This window comes from Eptatretus burgeri, chromosome 2 (genome assembly GCF_056783735.1).
Source record: "Eptatretus burgeri isolate ZD-2024b chromosome 2, Ebu_testis_v1, whole genome shotgun sequence".
Classification (NCBI taxonomy): domain Eukaryota; kingdom Metazoa; phylum Chordata; class Myxini; order Myxiniformes; family Myxinidae; genus Eptatretus; species Eptatretus burgeri.
This window is the reverse complement of record NC_140962.1, coordinates 35,604,512-35,630,245: the sequence shown is the minus strand read 5'-3', so window position 1 is coordinate 35,630,245 and position 25,734 is coordinate 35,604,512. Positions and strand designations below refer to the sequence as shown.

The following is a 25,734-nucleotide window of genomic DNA, read 5'->3' as shown; positions in this document are numbered from 1 at the left end:
TAATAAGGAGATAAATTGGAAGACAGGACTAGATAGCTATAAGATGTATAGGTTTTATAGGAAAGATAAACAGGATGAGGTGCAGCAATCAAGGGAAAAGAGAATATTGTAGAGAGAAAAGTGTGACATGAAGGAAGGAATTAATGTAGATGGTTCTGTGTGGATATAATTAAGGGATGGTAAGAATAGTAAGGTACTTACTCATAAGATTGTTATATAGGGCTCTTAATGTCAAGGAAGAGCATGATAAAAGAGTTCAGGAAGAATTCAGAAAGGCAGGTGGTTCGGGAAGATGAGAATAATGATGATGACCGAAGGGAGTGGTTAATTTGCCAGTGATAGAGTAGGTTCAAGATCAGGGAAAAGCAAAGCAGATGAAGAATTTAAAGATCTAGCCCAGGATTGCTTATTAAGGCAGTTTGTAAAGAACACCACAATGGGGATGAGGAGGATGCAGTGTTAGACATGTCAGCACTTAACCAAACCGCCAACTCCAAACAATGCAAGTTGATTCTGGACATTGCAGGTCAGAGCATTACATCATTGTGTCGATTAATATCACATAACATGCCATAGTGCAGGTCTATTCAACAGGGTACAGCAGATTGCAGCACAGAATGGAACAAAATGCAGTGTGGTGCAGGAGAATATACAGTGCAGTGGCCTGCAAACGCATTCACCACCTCTAAAGTTTTCACATTTTGATGCCACCTGAGCTTATTTAATGACGCTTTCAAATCAAACTTAATATATAGAGTCTTTACAAACTACTCCAAAGTGATAAAGCTAAAAAAAAATGCTGATAAAATGTGAATAAGTTAGATTAACAGAGAAAATCAGATGATTCTCAGTCATAAAGGATTCCACCCCTTTACCGAATTAACCTTAAATCACTTCAGGAGCAAATTATTTGTTTGAAAAGTTTCAAAATAAGTGTAATAGGTTTCCCCTGTGTGGAATCAGTGGTTTAACTTTAAAATTACACTTCCCCACTTATCCAAGGAGTTTTAAAGTGCAACTCACTTGGTCAACCAACAAAGTAAACATGAAGACCAAGGAACTTTCCAAAGAAGTCAGACATAAAGTGGTGGAGAAGCACCATTCAGGAGAGGGTTATGAGAACATTTCAGTCACTCATTATCCCTTTGAGTACGATGATCCATAACTAAGAAGTGGAAGACGTATCATACCACCCAGATTCTACCCAGATCAGGTCACCCATCCAAACTCAGCAGCTGGGCAAGCAGGAAACTGGTTTGGGATGTCATTGTCAATCCAACAATGACTTTGAAAGATCTGCATGGCTCGATGTCTGAGATGAGGGTCAGTGTTCATCAATCAACGATATCCCGTTCCCTTCACAAAGCTGGCCTCTATGGACAAGTGGCAAGAAAGAAGCCATCACTAAAATAGATGCATCTATAAAGCTGGTATGGAGTTTGTGAAAAAGCATCTTAATGATACTGCAGGCATGTGGAGAAAAGTCTTGTGGTCAGACGAGACAATAATTGAACTTTTTGGTCTAAATTCAAAGCGTTATGTTTGTCACAAGCCGAACACTGCACACCATCCAGTCAACACCATCCCTACTGCCAAGCATGGTGGTGGTAGCATCATGTTATGGGGCTGCTTTTCATCAGCAGGGACTGGCAAGCTTGTCAGGAAGGAAGGGACAATGGACGGTGCAAAGTACAGGATAATCTTTGATGAAAACCTGGTCGAGTCAGCCAAGAATCTGAAACTGGGTAAGAGATTTACTCTACAACAGGACAATGATCCGAAGCACAAAATTAAAGCCACACTGGAGTGGCTGAATAAGAAGAAAATAAATGATCTTGAGTGGGCCAAAGTCCTGACTTGAACCAAATTGAACATTAATGACGAGACTTGAAGATTGCAGTCCATCGACGATCCTCATCAACCTTGGCAGAACAAGAGAAATTTTCACGTGAAGAACGGGCAAAAATCTCACCATCTCACTGTACAAAGCTGGTAGAGACCTTTCCAAAAAGACTCATTGCAGTAATTGCTGCAAAAGGTTCTTCGACCAAGTACTGACCTAAGGGTCTGAATTCCTTTGCAACCAGTGAATTTTGATTTGGACGTGTTTTTTGAAGGTATTCCTGAAATGTAACCTCCTTCAACTGTAATAGTGTTTAGTTTGATCTCTTCAGTTATTAATAAAAAAGTTCATTTGGAAAAAATGTTTTTACATCATTCGTAATTCATCTCAATGGGGCATTATTGGTCGGGGATGAATACTTTTGCAGGCCACTGTAGTGTAACAATGTAGAGCACGTTACTTCAGCAAAGTGCAAGTTAACACAGGTAAGTGTTTTTGGTTTGGTTCTTCTTGATTCAATTTTCCCCCATTTTTGTTAAAGATCAAAGTATATGTTGTACTAGAACTACGTTGTCGATGGCACACCATCGCATATTCCCGCACGCAATGCTTTGTCCCATTAACGCTAGGTGAAATTTTCTCTTGTAAAATGGATTGACTATTCTTTTCTATTTGATGTGCTTTATGACCAAAGACTTACAATGTTTACTAAATCAGAAGTCATTGCAAGCATGTCAACATTTCATGAAACATTAATTTAACACTGTCCAGCAATATAGAACTGTGCACAATTTAATCAGAGGAATGAACTGTGTATAATATTAATTATAATTATTCATAATCAATTAGATAAATACAGTAAAACCTGTGACTGTTTGTCACTCATGGGGGTCACATAAGTAAGTTCTTTATAAAATAATTTACCATGTACAATGGTAAATACACTAAAAAAAAAAATCAGCCCCCATGACCCCACCCCCTCTGGCCCAGCCCCAAGGGGTCATATCAAAAATCTGACAGCGTTGTGCACTTCCCCATACACATATCTACTATGTCCCAAAGTTTCAAGTTCCTATCTCAAACGGTGAAGGAGGAGTTACAGGGTAAGACAAACGGACGTACGGACGGACGGACGGCAGAGACAATCACAATATTCCCGCTTTTCTTCGAAAGTGCAGAAATAATAAAAAAGGCAAAGACCAGTCCACTGACACAAGCCTGGCCACAGTCAAAAGTCACACGCAAGGTGATGATGAAAACCACGTTAGTTCTCACCATCTACATATTCACCATTGTGCCTTTCCTTCCCCTTTGGAGAGTACTTCACACCAGACATATAATCCTAACTGAAGGTCCGAGCTGAAGACCACAAAGTGATCAAGACATAACACCTGAGCCGAGCCTAATGGATTGGTAGTTATGCACAAATTGGTGTTTATTACAGGGTTCCCACTTATTTTGAGATGTCTTTTTTAAGGATTTTAAGGGCTAAAATAACCACTTTTTAAGGACCACATCCTAGAAATTCTAGAGGTAAATTGAGGGTAAATAGAAATTCCAATAAAATATCATTTTTAGCCGCGTCTCGCATATCGAACGTGGCTCTAAGGGAGCTCGGCATTGTTCTTCTTCCGGTGAAGACAAAACCTTTAGGACTCAGCTCTTTTATATACAGGATCCGGATCTCCTTAAATACTAAACACCTGTACACATCCTCGCATTGAGGGTGCCTTTTGAGAGCGTTTATCATGAACTTTTAAATATATTCGGACATTTGCTTTAAAGTTTCGAAAAGTTCACGTTACTATTTAAACATTATTCCATTTAATGTATTGTAATTTCGTAAATACACTATTTATTTCATAAATACGTAAATACACTATGACGGGTCTCACTATTGGCTTAATCAAGGCACGTGATGAAATATCGGAAGTTGTTTTTATTTTGGTTTTTTACTTCCGAAATCTAAAGATTTCGTAAGTATATTGATGCCTTCCGTTTCTGTTTGCTTGTTTATTTGTTTGTTTGTTTGTAGGCACGATAACTCGAGAACGGAAGAAGCTACCAATGTCAAATTACACCACGTGATTCAGGAGGGTGATGGCTTGTGCTGATTAGATTTTGGTCAAAATCGGTCAAAGGTCAAGGTCACGGTAAGGTCAAATATTCGATTTTTGATGGTTTGGTACAGATAACTCGAGAACGGAAGAAGCTACCAATGTCAAATTACACCACGTGATTCAGGAGGCTGATGGTTAGTGCTGATTAGATTTTGGTCAAAATCAGTCAAAGGTCAAGATCACAGTGAGGTCAAACATCCAAAAAATGATAACTCGAGAACGGAAGAAGCTTCCAATGTCAAATTACACCACGTGATTCAGGAGGGTGGTGGCTAGCGCTGATTAGATTTTGGTCAAAATCGGTCAAAGGTCAAGGTCACAGTGAGGTCAAACATCCAAAACATTCGATTTTTGATGGTTTGGTACAGAATCATCGTAGAAACTTCTGGTTTGTGTTGCTACCTTCTCAAGAGACAGCTTTTATGAGACAAGGTCAGAGGACAAGTTGATGATTTCGTAAGTACCAGTCTATGACTGCTTGTTTTTTGGTTTTTTTTCTCCCTCTTCCTCTTCTTGTTCTTCTTCTTCTGGTGAAGACAAAACCTTTAGGACGCGGCTCTTGGACACATTTGTCCTTGTTTAGAATACTAGTGCGAGGAAAATGAAACACCCTTCACCAAACCAAATTACAGGAAAATCTGATTTTTACCTTTGCAAACTTTGTTGCGAAGGTTATGTTTTGATCGCTGTGTATTTATTTATTTGTGAATATGTGTGTTTGTTTGTTTGTTATTCGCATAACTCCAAAAGTATTGAACTGAATCGCAGCAAATTTGGTGGGATGATTGGTTATTATCTGAGGACCATTTGATTAGATTTTGGGAACGATCGGGTCAAAGGTCAAGGTCAAGGTCAAGGTCATGAAAAGGTCAAAATCGTCTTTTTACCATAGCACGGTCAATTTGTATCTAATTTGCATGCAACTAATGCCAAAATGTTCAGAATTCAATGCCCCATCTTGTGATATGTGACATGACACAATGACGTAATAACCCTTATGAGCGGTTGGGAGTCAAATGTCAGGGGGGGGTCACGACATTGCAAAATGTGTGGTTTTAGTCATAACACGGTCAATTCTTATCCGATTTGCATGAAACCAACACCAAAATGTTGACTGTTCTCTTCCCCACACTCTAATACCAATTACAAAATTAAGAGTAGAAAGGTCAAGGTCGAGGTCATGAAAAGGTCAAAATCGTCATTTTGCCATAGTGTGGTCGATTTTTATCCAATTTGCATGCAACCAATGCCAAAATGTTGTGAATTCAATGCCGAATCTTGTGATATACGATATGACACAATGACGTCATTACCTTTGTTTGCGGTTTGGGTCAAAGGTCAGGGGGGTCAATGACCTTTATTATCATAACGCGGTCAATTCTTATACAATTTGCATGTAAGTAGATTCAAAATGTTTAGAATTCAATTCCCTATCCTGTGATGTGATGTGTAATATTTGACAGTGACTTTATTGGTGAGTTTAAAGCATTGGGGGGGGGGGGGCACTGAACTTACAAAATGTGCATACCTTAGTGGCACGTACGCACACTAAACAAAAAAAAATGTTCCTTTTTATAAATCAGGAGCCAGCTGACGTGTTACTTTTGGATTGCACAACCACAACCAGCTGATGTCAACCATTCGAAAAAAAGCACGATCACCTGATGTGTGCTTCAAATGTGTCATTCTAATGTGCCATGATGCTTTCGGCTGCTGGTGCAATTTGAAGATATTAAAAAATAAAAGATATGCACATTTTACAGTTGTAAGGATGCAGGTAATAAAAACGGATTAGCAGGCAAAAACATAGTTCACTCCATGCAAACCAATGGGACTTTGGCACCAGCAGACGCGTATTTCACAACTTATAGTTCTATTTATCGATAGTACTTCAGTGCACGCGCGCGCGCGCACGCACGCACGCACGCACGCACGCACGCACGCACGCACGCACGCACACACACACACACACACACACACACACACACACACACACACACACACACACACACACACACACACACACACACACACACACACACACCAGAGACCAGGCTGTACACATTTGAGAGATTATCAAACTACCTGCAAATTTTAAAAAGCAAAACAAAAATAGAATAAATCCTAGTCATTTTTATATCAAGTTAGAGACTATCGTCATCGGTGCATCAAATGTCAAGGAGCCCTCCCACAAAATGACTTAGTGTCTCTACTGCCACAGACAATGTCCTCAGGTTTTCTGTTCCAGAGATGAGTGATAGCCTGAAGGAATGACCCATCATTGAGGTGAAAACTCATTTTCCATTCTAGTTCCTACCACTCATTGGTTCCAGAGCATGCACCCCGAGTGCTCAAGCCCTTCTCATACACCTAGAATAGATGGTGCTGCTCTCTGTGGTATGAGTGAGTGCAGGATTTCTGGCACTTTCCCAGTGTCCATTCTGAACAGCAGACCCAGCCCAGCCACTGTGCTGTGTTGAGACCAAGGGTCTACATTACCAACAGTATTCGACCTTGTCTTCTCTTAGGATTCCAGGTGGGTATCTGATGATGATGGTATTCAGGTGGGTATCTAAGGTTTTCATGAGAGAGATGCATACTCCATCGTGCTGCGAACATGTGCTTTGTCGACTCTGTGTCTTCCATGAAGGTCGAGAAAGGGGCAACTCGCCTCATGACATTTACTTATTTTCCAGCTATTTCAGCAACTGATACCAAATGGCTGCTAAATGATGTATTTCTGGAGAAACTAACTCCCAATATATCAAGATCTTCTACTTCTTGGAGTTATATTCCTCCCATGTTCAGCACTTCACTCGAACCCTGGAGTCTTGGATTCATGGATTTGCATTTCTCCGGAAGCAAACAGAACTTTGCACCTCAATCTCCATTGGCAAATGCATTTGAGGTCCTCGTTGAGTGATGACACATAAATTAATGTCATCTCCTCTGGTGATACAGTAATTGTGCAATCATCTGCCTCAAAACAAATCCTGTTTCTTAGGCCCTCAGTCATGTCATCAATGAAGACAAGAGGGTCAGTCCTAGGATTGACCCTTGTGGAACAGAGGCATTGATATCTCGCCTTGTCCATGTCTGACCGCCAACCACAGTCTAGATTTTTCTGCCACAGAGATACTGTAGCTCGCAATCCAGAGAAGCAACAATCCTTTTACACCTCTCGCTTACAGATTTTCCAGATGAGCTTGGTGTTGGCTTAGTGGTTAGGGTAGCTGGCTTGGGATCCTAGGGTCCTGAGTTTGAGACCCGTTGGCCACCGAATTAACACCAGGGGGTTGACTCAGTCTGTCATTCTTCTGAGATCGGCGAAATGAGTACCAGTGTACTGGTCCCGGTGTATGTCCCGGTTGAAATAGGTGTACCATATCCCTGTGTGTCGTAAGATGTGATCAGGGTTGGCGTCAGGAAGGGCATCCGGTCATAAAACATTGCCTCAAGAAGGGAACCATGATTGCATGGAGCCTGCAAAAATAGCTGTAAAAACGGCTTACAGATTTTCCAGAAGCCCTCAATGTCAAACTGTCAAATGCTCCTTTAATGTCCAGTGCAATCACCTTACCTTCATACCTGTTGTTAAGGCATGAATGCTGTTGGTGACTCAGGTATGTTAGGAGATCTGCTGCTGACTGACCTGGCCTAAATCCAAATTGGCAACAGTTTATCAGACCACGTTTGAAGAAGTACTTGTGCAGTTCATAATTAACAACTATTTCCATCTGACGTTGTGATTAAATTTCCCAACACAAATGTTGTCATTATTGCTCTATCATTGAAGGTCATAATGTATGAATTTGGCCCAAGTACATTGTCTGGTATTCCTGTATTTTGGTTTCACTTTGATCAAGGTGTTTCTCTCAAACCAATGGGTGTTACATCTGCAAAAGCTATGTTTACAGATCATGTTATACGAGTATCAAAACTCATTGAAGAGTGGATCATTATTCAACAATGGGTGAACAGAGGAGGGAGAAAAGGGTGGATAATTAGAAGATATTGGTGGACTGCAACACAATGAGATGAGCTGCTGTGAAAGGGAGACAGGATTTGAGTGGGTGTAGAAGAGCTGAGAGGTAGAAGTGGGAAAGACCATATGTGGTGATGAGTGATGAGGGTGGGGGGAGGGGACGTAAATTCTCGATGTGAATGTGTTTCGTGTAGCGCCCCCTCCAGGTGGGGGAGGGTATTATAAGTCTCCACCATTTACAGTTCAGAATTCCTGTCCCCACGTTTTCCAGTGCACTGAGGTGTTTTGAATTAGCAGAATGTTTTTGCTTCATGCATGTAACCCAGATTATGTATTTTTCTGACACAGAGCTGTCATTTGCTTATACACCACCAAAACAAAGGTAAGCGTCAGAAGAATGTGTTCCATCCATCCATTGGGACCGTACTCTGTGCAGAGCATTGGTGATGCCGAAGCAGTCTCCTTGGCAATTGGGTACAATCCTGGACGGGTCGCCACTCTGACGCAGGATACCAGCAAGCTGGCACTCATTTTACCGACGTTGGAAGGATGACAGGCAGTCAACCCCACCTGGAATGCATTCAACAGCCGAGGGGAATTTGAACTCAGGATCCGAGGATCCCAAGCCCACCACCCTAACCATTAAGCGAACACCAGGCATGTGTTGCATGCTTGGAACAAAATCGCCTGTAGAGGGCAGGTACTCTGTTCAAATATATATATATATATATATATATATATATATATATATATATATATATATATATATATATATATATATATATATATATATATATATATACATATATACATATATATTTATGAACACTTCACACACTCCTCGAGCCAAAGCTGCTGCAGAAAGCAACCCAGGAAGGCCTACTCTAACTCAGCGCTTTGCTGTTTCAAACCCTTCTGAGAGTTTCTCCACAGCTATAAATGACACACATCATACACACATGAGAATGGTCACACATCATACACACATGAGAATCCCAATGCTACACACCCCCTCAGCTGCCGGACTGGTTTCATCGCTTATTGGCGAATCTTCAGCAACATCGCACACAGCAATGCATACCAATATATACATTGTGAGCGAATATATATATATATATATATATATATATATATATATATATATATATATATATATATATATATATATATATATATATATATATATATATATAGTCATGCGCCGCTTAACGACGTTCCGGGCAACGACGGATCGCATATACGACGGATCTGCCAGCTCTGAAAAAAAAAAAAAAATTTTTAAATGTAGCTGAAAAATTCCGATCGCTGAGTGATGCAGCCGACATCACGCTGCCAGTCGTATAAAAATAGTACGTACAATTATGTACGCTGTACAGTACATAATACTTCATAATGATAATAAACGACAGTGTGGCCGTTATAATGCGATCGTTGAGGTCCATAAAATGTCATCGCGAAAAAAGCAGGGTCGTGCTAAATCGGGATTCAAGGAAATCGGCTTTCAAACTGAACCAATGTTTCCACGTTTACCTTCCAGCAAGTAAATTACCTTTGAATTGAAGAATTCCACGAATAAATCGTTGTTACCATCGAAATTGAAGCACGAAATTCTTTTTGGTGAAGCTTTTCATGTTGTTAAAACAATCGCACTGTTCCGAAAAAAAACATATATATATATATATATATATATATATATATATATATATATATATATATATATATATACATATATATATATACATATATATATATATATATATATACATATATATATATATATATATATATATATATATATATATACATATATATATATACATACATATATATATATATACATATATATATATATATATACATATATATATATATACATATATATATATACATATATATATATATATATACATATATATATATATATATATATATACATATATACATATATACGGACACCCCTCCTAATTAGTGGATTTGGCTATTTCAGCCACACCCATTGCTAACAGGTGTATAAACCAAGCACACAGTCATGCAATCTCCGTCCACAAACATTGGCAATAGAATGGGCCGCACTGAAGAGCTCACTGACTTTCAATGTGTGACCGTCATAGGATACCACCTTTCCAATAAGCCAGTTCATCAAATTTCTACCCTGCGAGAGCTGCCCCAGTCAACTGTAAGTGCTGTAATTGTGAAGTGGAAATGTCTCGGAGCAACAACAGCTCAGCCACAAAGTGGTCAGCCACATAAAGCTCAAAGAATGAGACCGCTGAGTGCAGAAGTGCCAAGCATGGAAAAGTCATCTGTCGTCGGTTGCAACACTCACTACTGAGTTAAAAAACTGTCTCTGAAAGCAACGTCAGCAAAAGCACCATTTGTCGAGAGCTTCATGAAATGGGTTTCCATGTCCGAGCAGCCACACACAAGCCTAAGATCACCATGCACAATGCCAAGCGTCAGCTGAAATGGTGGAAAGCTCACCGGCCTTGGACTCTGGAGCAGTGGAAATGCGTTCTCTGGAGTGATGAATCACGCTTCACCATCTGGCAGTCCAACTGATGAATCTGGGTTTGGTGGGTGCCAGGAGTGGAGTGCGACGGAGCACGCCCCCGATCTCCATTGGACGTTGTACTACACCAAAGCGTCACCTCCATCCCAGAGGCCTTGGCCAGGGACTCTGTCAAACAGACAAAGATTACATGGTCAACATCATTTAAACATCAAATAGAGCCACCTATCATGATTTTTGGCTTGTTTGCTCCCATCAGGACAGCATACCAACCAGCGACAGCCTGGCCAACCATTCCTTATCAACCATTTAATTGGACTGCTTGCATGAGTGCTTAAGCCACTTGCCGAAGGCTTTACAGTCAATTGCGGAACCACACTAAATCCTTCTAAGCGAATCGTTAACTCACTGCGAACGCTTTTGCCCACCACGTCATTCCTGACCACGAGTGGTTCGTGCTCTGTCACCCTGAGCGAGTGGTTTGTGTTCCATCATTCAGAGCGAGTGGTTCGTGCTCCTTCACCTTGAGCGAGTCGTTCATGCTCCGTCACCCTGAGAAAGAGGTTCGTGCTCCACCACTCTGAGCAAATAGTTTGTGCTCCGTCACCCTGAGCGAGTGGTTTGTGCTCCATCACCCTGAGCGAGTAGTTTGTGATCCATCATTCCCCATGAGGAGTACTTGCCGTGTGCCAAGTTTCAGTTTTTTCCTTGGTGTGATTTCAGAGATAGAGGTCCAAACTTTTTCCGTTTTTCCAACATGGCTGCCACACCACGTGACCTATGATGTCATAATTATCAATAAAACATTCGCACAAGTCATCACTCCTGTGGTGAAAATTTGGTCTCAATCCGACAAGCAGTTGCAGAGAAAAACATGAAAGTTCTGTGCGGACAAACAAACAAAGAAACGGTCCCAAATGCAATAACCTCTCCTTCGGCGAGGGTAACTAGAGTTTATCGAACACATTACCCCACGTAGCATTGAAGTACATACTTCAAGTTTTATAAATCATGATTTTAAAGATCGTGTTTAAAAGATTCCAGAGATTTACCGCTATTGAAGAAGTATTATATATCACCCTCATACATCACTCTGTTTAACATGTCCAAGTACTGCTAAATGGAAGGGTTTTGGAAGTGACAAGAAGGCGATTTGTGTTCAACAGCGTTCAAGTATATAATTTCATTTCAAATAAAATAAACATGGTAAAAGTCGTGTAAAATAAAAAAAAATTCCGGAATTTACCGTGGTTGACGCATGGTCGATTACATTGTCTTATCCATCACATTACATGAGTTATTCATGCCTGTTGTTTGTGTCCTTTATGACGTCCTTCAAAAGCAAGTTTCCTGTCTGGAATGATTTTCAATTTTGTTTTACTGCCAGATAGGCAAGACGGAGTAAAAATATTATCTCACTCCTCTCTGTGCATGTGTGATCGAGAAGAATTCAGAGATAAAGTACTGTTCCGTCAAATGGCATGTTTGTTTTCCGATTCATGTTCAAAATATAAAACATTCAATTTGAATAAGTTGTTCCTTGATCAAAACCTGACGTTTGTCAACTTTGCATGCGCAGGATAACAACAACCTGGCATTTGAATGGACATTAAGAATTTGGCGCAAAACTGGCCAAGCACACACTTATTTGAAGGATATGCTATTCAACATACAGCACCGACAAAGAGTCTACACCTAGTTTCAATTTTTTTTTTTAAGTTTTTAAACTTTATTTAAAATTTATAACAACTTTCAAATGAAAAAAAAAAGATTCAACAAAATTAATGAAAAACTAAACATCTTCTCCCCGATCTAAACTATCTCTTCTGCTCGATGTTCTCCCCGTCTTGATGGCTCATTGATCTTTGGCCGATGTTACTTGCCAGATCTAAAAGTGGAAACATCGAATTTCAAGGTCAAAAAGATCGTTCAACATTTTCAGAAACATTATCGTTCACTTAACGAGCCGTGATTTATGGTCTTCCTTATAGATAGCCAAATTGTCATCATGGGGACCACGCATGAGTTCAGAGTACTTGGGTATGTTCCATTGTAGAGTGCTCGTCATCTATCTATAATTCCAGTAATCTCTGTGTGTGTGTCTGTCTGTCTGTATGCGACCGCCAGTCCGATCTGATTGAAACTTGCCAGGAATATTGCTGGGGACCCGCGGATGTGCCTTTTCAAGGTTTGATATCAATCGGAGGAGCGGTACCCAAGTTACGGCCATTTATCTGTCGACCAATGACAAGACACGGTGCTATGACATCACGAATGATGTCACACTTAATGTTTATTTATTTATTTATTCCCCACGATTGACGTCACAATTCTTCTTCGTTTGGTATGACGTCACAATCGACGCTGGGGACCTGAGTATGTGCCTTTTCAAGGTTTGATATTAATTGGACAAACGTTGCCCAAGTTATGGCTATTTAATTACCAAACCAATGACAGGACACGGTGCTATGACATCACGAATGATGTCACAATTAATGTTTATTTATTTGTTTTTTGTGAATACATTTACAGAGAGAGGAGCGAGAGAGGAGGGGGGAGAGAGGAGGGGGAGAGAGGAGGGGGGAGAGAGGAGGGGGAAAGAGGGGGAGAGAGGAGGGTGAGAGAGGGGGGAGAGAGGGGAGCAAGAGAGGGGGGTGAGAGAGGGGAGGGAGAGAGGGGAGGGAGAGAGGGAGGGAGAGAGGGGGGAGAGAGGGGGTGAGAGAGGGGGGCATCACAATTCAAGAGAGGGGGAGAGAGGAGGGGCGAGAGAGAGGGGGCGTCACAATTGACGCTGGGGACCTGAGTATGTTTCCCAGTTGTTTCCCAAGTTATGGCCATTTAAGATACGGTTGGTCGGATCTAATTGAAAAAATGCCCCAATGCAGTCGTCGTTTACGAGAGTGAAGGAACGAAGCTGCACATACCGGCACGCCTCACCCACGAGAGAGGGTACTGGCACGAGAGAGGGGGAGAGAGGAGGGGTGAGAGGGGGGATGAGAGGGGTGGGGGATGAGGGGGGGGTGAAAAAATGCCCCAATCCAGTCGTCGTTTACGCACCTATGGGCACGCACCTACGGGCCCGCACTAGTCCATCTATAATTCCAGCAGTGTGCGTGCGTGCCTGTCTGTCTGTCTGTCTGTCTGTATGCGGCCGCTGTTTCTCGACAACCGCCGGTCCGATCTGATTGAAACTTGCCAGGAATATTTCCGGGGCCCCGTGGATGTGCCTTTTCAACGTTTGATATAAATCGGACAAGCAGTTCCCAAGTTACGGCCATTTATCTGTCGACCAATGACAAGACACGGTACTATGACATCACAGTTAATGTCTGTTTGTTTTTTGCACGATTGACGTCACAATTTTTCTTCTTCGTTTGGTATGACGTCACAATCGACGCTGGGGACCTGAGTATGTGCCTTTTCAAGGTTTGATATCGTTCTTCATCCGTTTCAGCTGTTTCCCAAGGTTTGAAAGCTGTTTTTTTCCTAAGGTTTGAATTAATTGTAGTGCTTGGTAAACATTTGTGAATACATTTACAGAGAGAGGGGCGAGAGAGGAGGGGGTAGTGAGGAGGGGGGGCGAGAGAGAGGGGAGGGAGAGAGGGGAGGGAGAGAGGGGAGGGAGAGAGGGGAGGGAGAGAGGGGAGGGAGAGAGGGGAGGGAGAGAGGGGAGGGAGAGAGGGGAGGGAGAGAGTGGGGTGAGAGAGAGGGGGAGAGAGAGGGGTGAGAGAGAGGGGTGAGAGAGAGGGGTGAGAGAGAGGGGTGAGAGAGAGGGGTGAGAGAGAGGGGTGAGAGAGAGTGGGCGTCACAATTCAAGAGAGGGGAAAGAGGAGGGGCGATAGAGGGGACGGGAGAGGGGTGAGAGTGGGGGCGAGAGAGAGGGGCGAGAGAGAGAGGCGAGAGAGGAGGGGGAGAGAGGAGGGGTGAGACTAGGGGTACAGAGGGGGGAGGGAGGGGCGAGGGAGGGGCGAGGGAGGAGGGCGAGGGAGGAGGGCGAGGGAGGAGGGCGAGGGAGGAGGGCGAGGGAGGAGGGCGAGGGAGGAGGGCGAGGAGGAGGGAGGGCGAGGGAGGGGCGAGAGAGGGGCGAGAGAGGGGCGAGAGAGGGAGGAGGGCGAGGGAGGAGGGCGAGGGAGGAGGACGAGGGAGGAGGGCGAGGGAGGAGGGCGAGGGAGGAGGGCGAGGGAGGAGGGCGGAGGGAGGAGGGCGGAGGGAGGAGGGCGAGGGAGGAGGGCGAGGGAGGAGGGCGAGGGAGGAGGGCGAGGGAGGAGGGCGAGGGAGGAGGGCGAGGGAGGAGGGCGAGGGAGGAGGGCGAGGGAGGAGGGCGAGGGAGGAGGGCGAGGGAGGAGGGCGAGGGAGGGGCGAGGGAGGAGGGAGGGGCGAGGGAGGGGCGAGGGAGGGGCGAGGGAGGGGCGAGGGAGGGGCGAGGGAGGGGCGAGGGAGGGGCGAGGGAGGGGCGAGGGAGGGGGCGAGGGAGGGCGAGAGAGGGGCGAGAGAGGGGGCGAGAGAGGGGGCGAGAGAGGGGCGAGAGAGGGGCGAGAGAGGGGCGAGGGAGGGGGGCGAGAGAGGGGGGCGAGAGAGGGGGGCGAGAGAGGAGCGTCACATTTCTTCTTCTTCGTTTGATATGACGTCATAATTGACGCTGGGGACCTGAATATGTTTCCCAGGTGTTTCCCAAGTTATGGCCATTTATGATACGGTTGGTCTGATCTAATTGAAACAATGCCACAATCCAGTCGTTGTTTACGAGAGCGAAGGAACGAAGCTGTACATACTGGCACGCACCTACGGGCCCGCACTCCTGTGGCTGAAGCACTCAAGAAAGCATTCCATAAGAGTCGAACACATACGACAAGCCAGGTACATCGAACCACTGTGAGTGATCCCAAGGATAAGCGCCGTCAACGCTGGTGTATATATATATATATATATATATATATATATATATATATATATATATATATATATATATATATATATATATATATATATATATATATATATATATATATATATCAAGGAAAAGAGGACGTCGTTGGAAACACCATTCCGGATGTCGGCCGCTGTGTTTTCCTTCGAGTTTACAACACTCACCTCCACCCAGTACTCGTCCTGTCGAACCTTTGTCAGCCTACTTCGTCGTCATATTTCCTAAATGTTTCGTGAACGGAAAATCTTTGAACATCATCATCATTTTAATAACCGTCATTCACATTAAAAGCTTGTAGCAAGCTCCAGCTCGGGTGGAAATAAACATTTTATTGTCTCCAAGCCTTCGGCATCGTGAGCGCGTTCTTTTCCCCCCAAAATCGAACAACCTCGGGGCCCCAAGTTTATCTTTACCTCACAAAAAAGAAAGTACATCAAGTTTTAAGAATGGAGACTTTTACAAGAACGAGCCATCATCGCTTTCGACGAAATAAAAACAAACTCACAACGGACGAGGAGGCGAGTCTCAAAAAAAATCCCGGCATGCATCACGCCTCTCGTGTTCGCTTGTTGTTGTTGTTGTTTTTGAGGTTGTCACGTGACCCGTTTTATTTATATATTTCCTATTAACCGTTGATTCCGCCGACTTGACAAGTGTCGTGCTGTCCTCCTCTGTGTTCACGGTAACTGTTTAAAATCCGTGCCTCTTGCACCGTGTGCGGTATGCTTGTGTGGTGGGCACCAAGTAATACAGTCCATCTGAACCCTCTCGTCTTGTGTCTCCTCTGTAAAAATCATTTCTTCCAGCGAGGGACTCTTCAAATGTGTCGAAAGTGTCTCTGATCCGGGTCGTGGATCCTGACTGTTGTTTGTCGCTCCTCCTCTCACAGTTCTGGCCCAATTACATGTCGACTTGTTTCCTGCCCCCCCCCCCCCACCCCACGTTTTCCAGTGCACCGAGGTGTTTTGAATTAGCAGAATGTTTTTGCTTCATGCGTGTAACCCAGATTATGTATTTTTTCTGACACAGAGCTGTCATTTGCTTATACACCTCCAAAACAAAGGTATGCGTCAGAAGAATGTGTTCCATCCATCCATTGGGACCATACTCTGTGCAGAGCATTGGTGATGCCTAAACGGTCCCCTTGGCTATTGGGTACAATCATGGACGGGTCGCCACTCCGACACACGATACCAGCAAGCTGGTACTCATTTTGCCGACCTCAGAAGGATGACAGGCAGAGTCAACCCCACCTGGTATTAATTCAACTTTAATTTAATGTTTAAGTATTAATTTAATGAGGGGAATTTGAACTCAGGATTCGGCGAATTTTAATGAACCTTCTAATTAGTGGATTCGGCTAATTCAGCGACACCCATTGCTGACACAGGTGTATAAAATCAAGAACACAGCCATGCAATCTCCTGAGACAAACATTGGCAGTAGAATGGGCCGTACTGAAGAGCTCGGTGACTTTCAATGTGGCACCGTCATTGGATGCCACCTTTCCAACAAGTCAGTTCATCAAATTTCTGCCTTGTTAGAGCTGCCGCAGTAAACTGTCCCTGAGATGCTGATCAACCTGCACAACCACAAGGCACGTGGTCAATCCGTTGGCCTCCTCTATTCACGAGGTTCCCTCGCTGAAAGAATCTGGTGAGCAGGATCAGCATCAGGAAAATGAGCCACATGTCCATATAGCCGCAGCTGACGCTCACGGACTATCCAGGAAAAAGAAATCTCATTTGAGTCTCTCTCAGCAACCGCTCGTTGGACACAAAGTCTGACCAGCGATCGCCAATGATTCTCGGAAGAGACCTGGTACCAAAGGAATTAAGTCGCCATCTCAGATCCCTGTCCAGATTCCAAGTCTCACATCCGGAGAGCAAGACGGAAGCACCAAGGACCTGAAGACTCGGACTTTCGTCCTCCCGCACAGGTCCCGACAGCGCCACACCCCATGATCCAGTGAATCCATGACTCCCCAGGCCTGACCCAAATGTCTCTTGACCTCGGGCTCACAGCCAGGAGAGACATGAAAATCACTGCCAAGGTAAGTGAATCTCTCCGTGGCCTCAACATCCTCACCACAAACAGGTACAGACAAGATAGCAGCATCCAAGATGTCATTGAAAGCCTGGATCTTAGTTTTGACCCAGGAAACCCATAATCCCAGCAGCTCCAACTCCTCATTTAGCACCTCGAGTGCCCCCAAAAGGATATCGAGAGGCTCCATAAAGATGACTGCATCATCTGCAAAATCAAGGTCAGAGATCTTGACATTCCCAAACGATGCACCGCAGCTTGATCGCTCCGGCATCCTCCCGAGAATCCAGTCCATACAAGCAGTGAAAAGTGTGGGGGCCAGTACACGCCTCTGACAAACTCCAGCAACAACTGGAAATAAATCAGAGATGGTATCACTACATCTCACAGCACTCTCAATACCAGAGTAGAGTTCAGACATCAGATCGATCAGTTTTGGTGGCACCCCACGAAGACCAAGAATCCCCCAGAGGGCATCCCGATTTTCTGAATCGAACGCTTTGCAGAGATCAACATAGGCTGCAAGCAGCCCCTGCCGAAACTCTCATCTGCGTTCGGTGAGGACACGAAGAGCAAGGATACGGTCAATCCTTGACCTCTTTGATACGTTGGATACGTTGACCTCTTTGGTGCAAAGCCTGACTGCTCTGGACGCTGGTGCTCATGCCGATGTTGGAGAACCCTTTCAAGAATTATCCGAGCAAAGACCTTGCCCGGCACTAAGAGCAGCGTCACCCCTCGGTAGTTGATGCAGTCCTGGCGATCACCCTTCCCTTTCCAGAGAAGGACAACAAGCCTCATCTTCCAGTCAGTTGGGATGATGCCTGTGTTCCAGGCAGATCACAGAACTGCATGCGATGGCATGAGTACAGCATTTCCACCACCCTTGGGAAGTTCAACAGGGATGCCCACATCCAAGGAGCTTTACCCCATTTTAACTGGTTCACCACAGCCTGTGTTTCCAGAAATGACGGTGGATCACAGTTGATTGCAGGGTCAGGAACAGGGATATTAACATCACAGACATCCAACTCGACAGCTGGTGGATCAGCCTGGTACAGCCTCTCAAAGTAACCGGCCCAGCGAGCCTTCACTTTTGACTCCTGTCAAGAGCCCACCACCCTCCGTTCTTACTGCGTGCACCGAGGGATGGGCTTCAAGGAACGCAATGCGCGAATTCCCCTGTAAGCGGGACGAGAATCACTTGACCACAGGTGATGCTCTACCCCCTCACAGATTCCTTGCACATAGGCCTCTTTGTTCAACATGAGCACACATACAGTTTTACACCTCAGCTCCCTGAACAGCTCAGCTCTGCCATTCAGCCTGGCCCTGCAACTCTGATCAATGTTTTTCAGGGTCCCTTGAGAGACAAAATTCTTCTTCACCCTGCGGAGTGTTCCATGACATCCACCGGCAACATCAAGTACGGTGGTCTTGAAGGCACTCCACAACTCTTCAGGATTCCCTAAAGCACTCAGCCCCCCAAATCTCCACTCAGCCTGTTCGTAAGCTCCTCAGTGACCCTCTCATCCTTGAGCTTGTCAGCGTCCAGCCTCGGCTGGGATGGTACCATTCTCCCAGATTTAAGCTGCAACTTCAGAGTTGCTACAACAAGCCTGTGGCCGGTATGAGGAACTGAGCACTCCAGTCGACCCTGCCGTTCTGGATCATCCTCCAGTGATCATGAACAAGCAGATGGTCAATCTCCTTTGCCAAACCACCAGTGTTGGAATACCAAGTCCAGCGATGAGCTTGTGGGCACTGAAACCATGAACCAGCCACCGTAAGCCCATGACTTTTTGCAAAGTCAAGGAACTTAGTGCTATTCAGGTTCGCAGTTGCAGACCCATCGGGACCAACACACATCTCATAACCATCCCTATCAGTTCGAGTTGATGCATTGAAATCCCCCAAGACTAGAAGAGTATCTCGTCTGGGGCACTGATCAACCAGACTCGAGCGTGGCATGAAATGCGTCCTTCACTGTGAGATCACTCGCCTCAGTCGGAGCATATACAGAGACCAGGGAAACGACACCCAAGGAGTGACGAATCCTTCGTCTCATAATACGCTCGTTGACCGGAGTTACCTCAATGATCATTGTTATCAGCTTATTGGACACAGCTACAGCAACTCCTTGGGCATGGTAACCATCAGAGCGACCAGACCAATAGTAGGTGTAACCACCCGCCATGATCTCACCACTATCCCTCCGAACCTCAGAGCGTGCTGCAATACTGATGTCCAAACGTTTGGGTTCAGATGATAACAGAGACAGGTGATCATCCTCTCTTCAGGAAAAGACATTCCAGGCACCCACTCAAAGGGACCATCTCACGTTAACCCAAGGAGACCGCCGTCTGGTGTACGACACCTCAGCACTACCCTGACACACACGACCGCAATCTGATCTGAGAAGGTCACCCCGTGGTTTTCCTCCTCTCATCAAAGAGTGGGGGTCCCGATGGCTTTGCCCCAATCCCATCATCTGGTGAGCTACCCTGCAGAGAGCAGGATCATCCACTGGCAGCTTTAAGGTCCTCAAGAGAATATCATTAGACAACAATCTTAGAAAAATCATTCCATATTCGAGAGAAAGGACGATTAGTGTTAAATATATGCAGGTGAGTGTTTTAGCCCATCTTTGTGGAACTTAACAAGGTCAGGGTTTAAATAATGTGGAAGGGCAAGGGTTGGACAGACAGGTGATAAGGCTACAGGTATAAGAGTATAAATGAACCAGGAAAAGACTGCAATTCCACTGAACTTGCAGTGAGCAAAAAGGAGACAATGAGAGTGCATCCTTGTGACACTAAATACCACAGACATGAAAGCCTTTGCCTCCATGTCCTCAACTGAATTTAAGGAGCACTGCTCATCCACATGGGGGAGTCATACTCCATGACACATCAAAATAAGTCATTGTGGAACAGTATAAGCTGAGTTCAGGAAGAGAAGGACGGACTGCTCTCGGACTAATTAGAAGGTTGATGCTGGCTTTGGAGACCAGCTTGAATATCTGATGTTCCCACAAAGGTTATAACTGATGGTGATGTTCAGGATCTCCAGATTATATACCTTTCCCAGAGGCTGACCACAGAAACAAATTGGTGTATTTTACAGTTAGTCGTTATCAAAGGACAAATTGTGAGAGTGTGGATCTTTACTGTTTTATAAGACCTTCCCTGTCAATGGCTGTTTTTCTCTATATTATTGGAGAAGTGAGGAATGCTGCTATATCCTGCTGAGAAGAGGAGTGAGAAACTATCTCGCACATTGTGGAGGGATCTGGAGAGTTACACAATGGATTTCATGGTGAAGAAGAGAGGTTATTGATGTACAACAAATCAGGAATGATCCGAGAATGTGATACCTTGTCTGATTGCACAGGGTTTCTCATAACTCGTCCAACATGGGACCATTAGCTCACAGTTTGGAAAGCAAGATGTGGTCATCGATACAATCAATTGCTCCGGATATGCTCCTTGTGATTTAAACTCCAAACTAAGATATAATCAATTGGTGTGCGAGCCACCCATGTAAAAAAAACAAAAAAACATTTTCTTTATCAAGAGAAGGATGTGGTGGCTTGCCGTTCACCAGAAAATGATAACATATTTGAAAACCTCTAAAACCACAGCAGCAGGCAAAGTGATATCCCTGTGGTTCTGACAGAATGTGTGATAAAGAGGAAAAGCAGACAGATGTAAGTGTTAAAAGATTGTATCAGCATGTTTGAATTTTTATTGCCACAAACCAACACACAACAAGGAATTAGTTTTGGCAGTGATAGTGTTTTCACAGGCAATTGTAATCTTTCAAAGTTAACGGTTTCAGCAAAAGTTTGCTTGAAGGTCTCTCTCATCTAATATAAGGAACAATTCATGTATTCAGACTGACAATTTAAATGAAAGTATTCATTAGAAGGTTGCTGGCGCCAACCTATTACAAATACGTTCGTTCGTACTACTTATCATTGTCCATCAGGACTTGAAGTGATGGATAATCCTTGAGTTCCGTCATCCGAACCACTGTCTGGTGGTTAGCTCTCAGGATATGTTTTCTGAGGACATCCTTGGTAGATGTGGTGTGACTGGACCTTTGATGTTCTGAAAAACATGGGAACCTCAAAGTTTTGAAACAACCATCTGATTTGCTGTAGAATGTGCTTCAAACGAGTTCCTCCATATGTGAAACGAACACATCCAGGGATGGAAGAGTTCATCACAACTTTTGCAGGATGGGGCAGCATTCGGGGTTTGTTTTAAAAATAAAGTGAAGGTCGTTTTTCCTCCCTCTCCCAGCAAAAACACTGACTGTGTTACAGCCGGTCATTCCATGCAGGCAGCAAACTGGATGGCCAAGTTTGCAAGTAAGACTGCTGAGGTCAATCAGCTGTGATGCAGCGAATGTTCCTGAATGAAGGATGATCTGTGCTGGGATCTTCCAGCTGTAGTACAAGCAAGAACCTCAAAGTCTGTGTTCGAGAATTCAATCAAAAGCACTCTACGGCCTTAATCAGCAACATGTTTTGTGTGTAGCAAGTCATGTATCTGACCCTTCATGACTGAATTTCAGGAAAAGTACACCTTTGTGTTTAACTGTAACTGCACTCGGGGGAGGGGGGCTGGGAGCTTCCCCCTCGACATTTTTCGCAATTTTTTCACAACTGCTGGGGATTTGGAATTCTCCTCTCATACCTTTATTCTCTCAAGGCTAGGGTGTTGCACACATTTTGATACTAGATACTGTTACAGTTCAAGGAACCGTATGCATACAACATACAGGTGTCCCAAGTCAGTTATTCCATTAAGTACATGTGTAGACAGATCCCTTCCTTGTGTTTAGTGGAAAGATTAAAGGGGTGCGTTGTGGTTTTTTTTTAGTTAGATTAATAAATCTTTATATCCCCACTCTATTTCATTGCAAAGGCAAAGAGATGGTCTTTATGGAACGTGAAATCGAGGCACTTAAATTTGCATGTGCAGACGTGCACAAAATAGCACCAAGCCGCTCTCTTTCAGCGGGAACATTTGTCAGGAAATTCGTGAGTCGTATTCAACCCCAATGCTCAGAGACCCCGTGCGGACTCTTCGTGCGTCGATCGTCCTCACCGACCCACCACGCAGAATGGCGCCGTCCCCTTCGGTGGCATACATGAGGCTCAGGGTCCGTCTCTCACGACCCAACCAAGAGCCAAAGGCCTGCGTCTTGCTCGGTACATGAGCCAATTCACCTCAGCACAAATACGACAATCGTGCCATCTTCTTCCTGCGTCAAAGGAAAGCCAGCCTTAAAGCCCTGTTCTTACAGGCCATCTCCGAGCTACGTTCTCTCTGGACCATGTGCGTCCCTCACTCCACACTTTTGTGTTTCTTCTCTGAACTCTCTCTGACGTCACCCCAAACAACTGTTCCACCTCCGGAGCGTGGCTTGCTCAACTCACCGTTGAAACCCGGGAAAGCGGGGCTTCTCGCCTGTTTGGCACGCCTGTCTCGCTTCTGACATCACACCCATCAATCATCAGACTCGGGGGCGTGACTGCTCAACGTTACCCTTGGAGGCATGGCTTCTTCCCATTTGGTCGTGCAACTCGGTGGTAATGGTCCATTGCTGGTTTGTAATACAAAAAAACATGGGAAAAAGTCACACGGGGGCAATCACATACTGGGGAACTTGGCCTTAATCCCTATCTAATAAACACCACAACACCCCCCCCCCCCCATGTGGTGACACATAACACTTAAGCTCACAGTTTCCCTACTAAATTACATCGAGATTTCTCCTACACGTCCACGGACCAAGCTACTTCATATAATCCTATCTCTCCTAATAAATTCCTCCATCTACCCCCATAATCATAACAATAGTTTCTGAAGGCACGGCATTTCGTTTGGGTCGAGACCATTTTCCACAGCCTCCTTTGATATATTTATTGGTCAAGGTAGATTATGGGTGTTTAAGTGCTCAGGCCTGGCTTTGGGGGACCATGTTGGGAGCAAAAACTTGGTGGATGAGTCAGTTAGGTGACAAGATCAAGCAGATTAGAGTTTGCTTCAGGTCCAGATCCAGATCCAGCATATCAGTGGTGCAAAATGTAAACTGTTCAGCCTGGCAGAGGTATGCACTCTACCGAGTGCCGTTCTGATTTATTTGATGTATTCAGTGCTTTATTCAATAATTGCCTATTCTGTCCGGGATTCTATGTTGTGTCTCATCAAATAAAATTTTCATTCCTCAAGGCTGCATGTGTGCTTGTGATTCCCAGCATTTTTCTGCGTCAATGGTTCAGCAGTTTAATTGGACATCCCTCGGAGGAGTAAATTTCCACATCACCTCATAAAAATTGCCATTAAATCTTTGCTATTCCCTGGAGTTGATTAATTAATTAACTCCAACCTATATATACGGCTGCTTTAATTGCGGTTGTGGTGATTGGGCAGTTGCCATCCACGTGACAATATATATCTCCAAAACTACAAGAGCAAGTCATTCCCTTTCACACCCAAATTTATCAGCTTTTTTGTTGAATTATTTAAGATTGTCCACACACATTAACAAATGTGTAGGTTGTTTTGTCGGTAACATAGGATTGTATACAAGTCAGCATGTAGTGCAGGCATGATGGGCCAAATGGCTTCTTCCTGTGTTAAAGTTCCTTGCATGGTGTTACAAGATATGAAATGAATGACCTCGCTGCGGTGTTACGTGACTGTTGCACACTCTCAAGATTTTCAGAGAAATTTTTGAAACAAACAATGATGTCTTTTTTTTTGTCTTCTTATTCTTGTAGATCTGGCATACTTTGCAACCAGAAGCCAATGAAACAATGACTCACAAGTGGATGTGTGCCTCCATTGCCATTTCCTTCATTGTTACCCTCACTGAAGGATTCGGAGAGGGTATTGCATTTGGGTTCGTTTGTTTGTTTGTTTGTTTGTCCGTACAGAACTTTTTATTTTTTTTCTTGTCAGATTGAGACGAAATTTTCACCATTGGCGCGACTACTCATGCAGAATTTTTAATGATAATTATGACGTCATCAGTCACGTGGTGTGGCAGCCATATTGGAAAAACTGGAAAAAAAACTGAACCTCTATCTCTGAAACCGTACCAAGGAAAAAATTGAAACTTGGCACATAGCAAGTACTCCTCATGGAGAATGAGTGCGATTTTTATGACATCATAGGTGCCCTCATTATGACGTCATTATTGCATATGCAGAACGCCACATCTGATCAATATGAAAATTTGAGGGTCATCTAGGGATAAAATGGTCCATAGAAAAACAATTATGACATCATCGGTAACGTGATTCGGCAGCCACATTGTTTAAAAAAAAAATCTTCTCTGAAGTGGCTGAACAAATCGAGGTGAAACTTTACAAATATGACCGCCTGTCGATGAGGAAAAAAAGGTTCACACATATGGTATTATTGGTCACATGGTTTGGCAGCCATATTGAATTAACCCAAAAACCTTTAAAAATCCTCCTCTCCAGAACGGCTGAACAAATCGAGAGGAAACTTCACATAAGTGTTCCCCAACCCATGGGTGTACAAGTGGCACATAGCAAGTACTCATGGGGAATGTGTGGGATTTTTATGACGTCATAGGTGCCTTCATTATGATGTTATATAATTGCATATGTAGAACGCTACATCCGATCAGTATAAAAAATTTTAAGGGTCATCTAGGGATAAAATGGTCCACAAATTTTTTTGATGACGTCATTGGTCACGTGATTTGGCAGCCATATTTCTTTGTTTTTTTAAACCTTCAAAAATCTTCTTCTCTGAAATGGCTGAAAAGATCAAGGTAAAACTTTAAACATATGACCGCCTATCCATGAGGAACAAAAGGGTCACATATATGATGTCAAAGGTCACATGGTTTGGCAGCCAAATTGGATTTACCCAAAACCTATAAAAAAAAATACACCACTCAAAAGAAGTCCGGGCGAGGGTTTGCAATCCCTGATTTCTCGTTCCATGTTTATAATGTCTGACCCATCAATTTCTCATCATTTTGTCTGTCTTTGCAGTTTGAATATCTAACATTTTGTCCTGCCACTAGCTGACTTGTCATCCTGGAAGACCTGATGGCTCAAGATGCTTATTAAAAGTTTGATGTCAACATAATATCTTACAATTGATTCTGGTGAACACCTGAAATAAACATTACTTCATTTAACAATTGGATATACTTTATGGTGATGTTTCAGCTCCAAGATAAATGTTTTTGTGAGGTAGGTAGGAGGGGCCTTGTTAAAAACAACAGAAATGAAGAAGACAATGGTGT

The 25,734-nt window shown here is 43.9% G+C and overlaps 2 long non-coding RNA genes across 3 annotated transcripts in view; one reads left to right on the top strand and one right to left on the bottom strand.

Annotated features, from left to right (window-relative positions):
• Window positions 1–15,920: 15,920 nt before the first annotated feature.
• On the top strand, window positions 15,921–25,612 carry LOC147031799 (uncharacterized). Its single transcript, XR_015054487.1, has 3 exons — window positions 15,921–16,066; window positions 24,227–24,348; window positions 25,478–25,612. It is a non-coding gene; the product is annotated as an uncharacterized LOC147031799 (long non-coding RNA).
• The window catches only part of LOC147031798 (uncharacterized), a 47,514-nt gene continuing 42,834 nt past the window's right edge, over window positions 21,055–25,734 (bottom strand). The window contains exon 4 of one of the 2 annotated variants that reach the window (XR_015054481.1): window positions 21,055–23,046. This is a non-coding gene — a long non-coding RNA (uncharacterized LOC147031798). The remainder of the gene's footprint in view (window positions 23,047–25,734) is intronic. The other variant, XR_015054484.1, reaches the window with a different exon arrangement.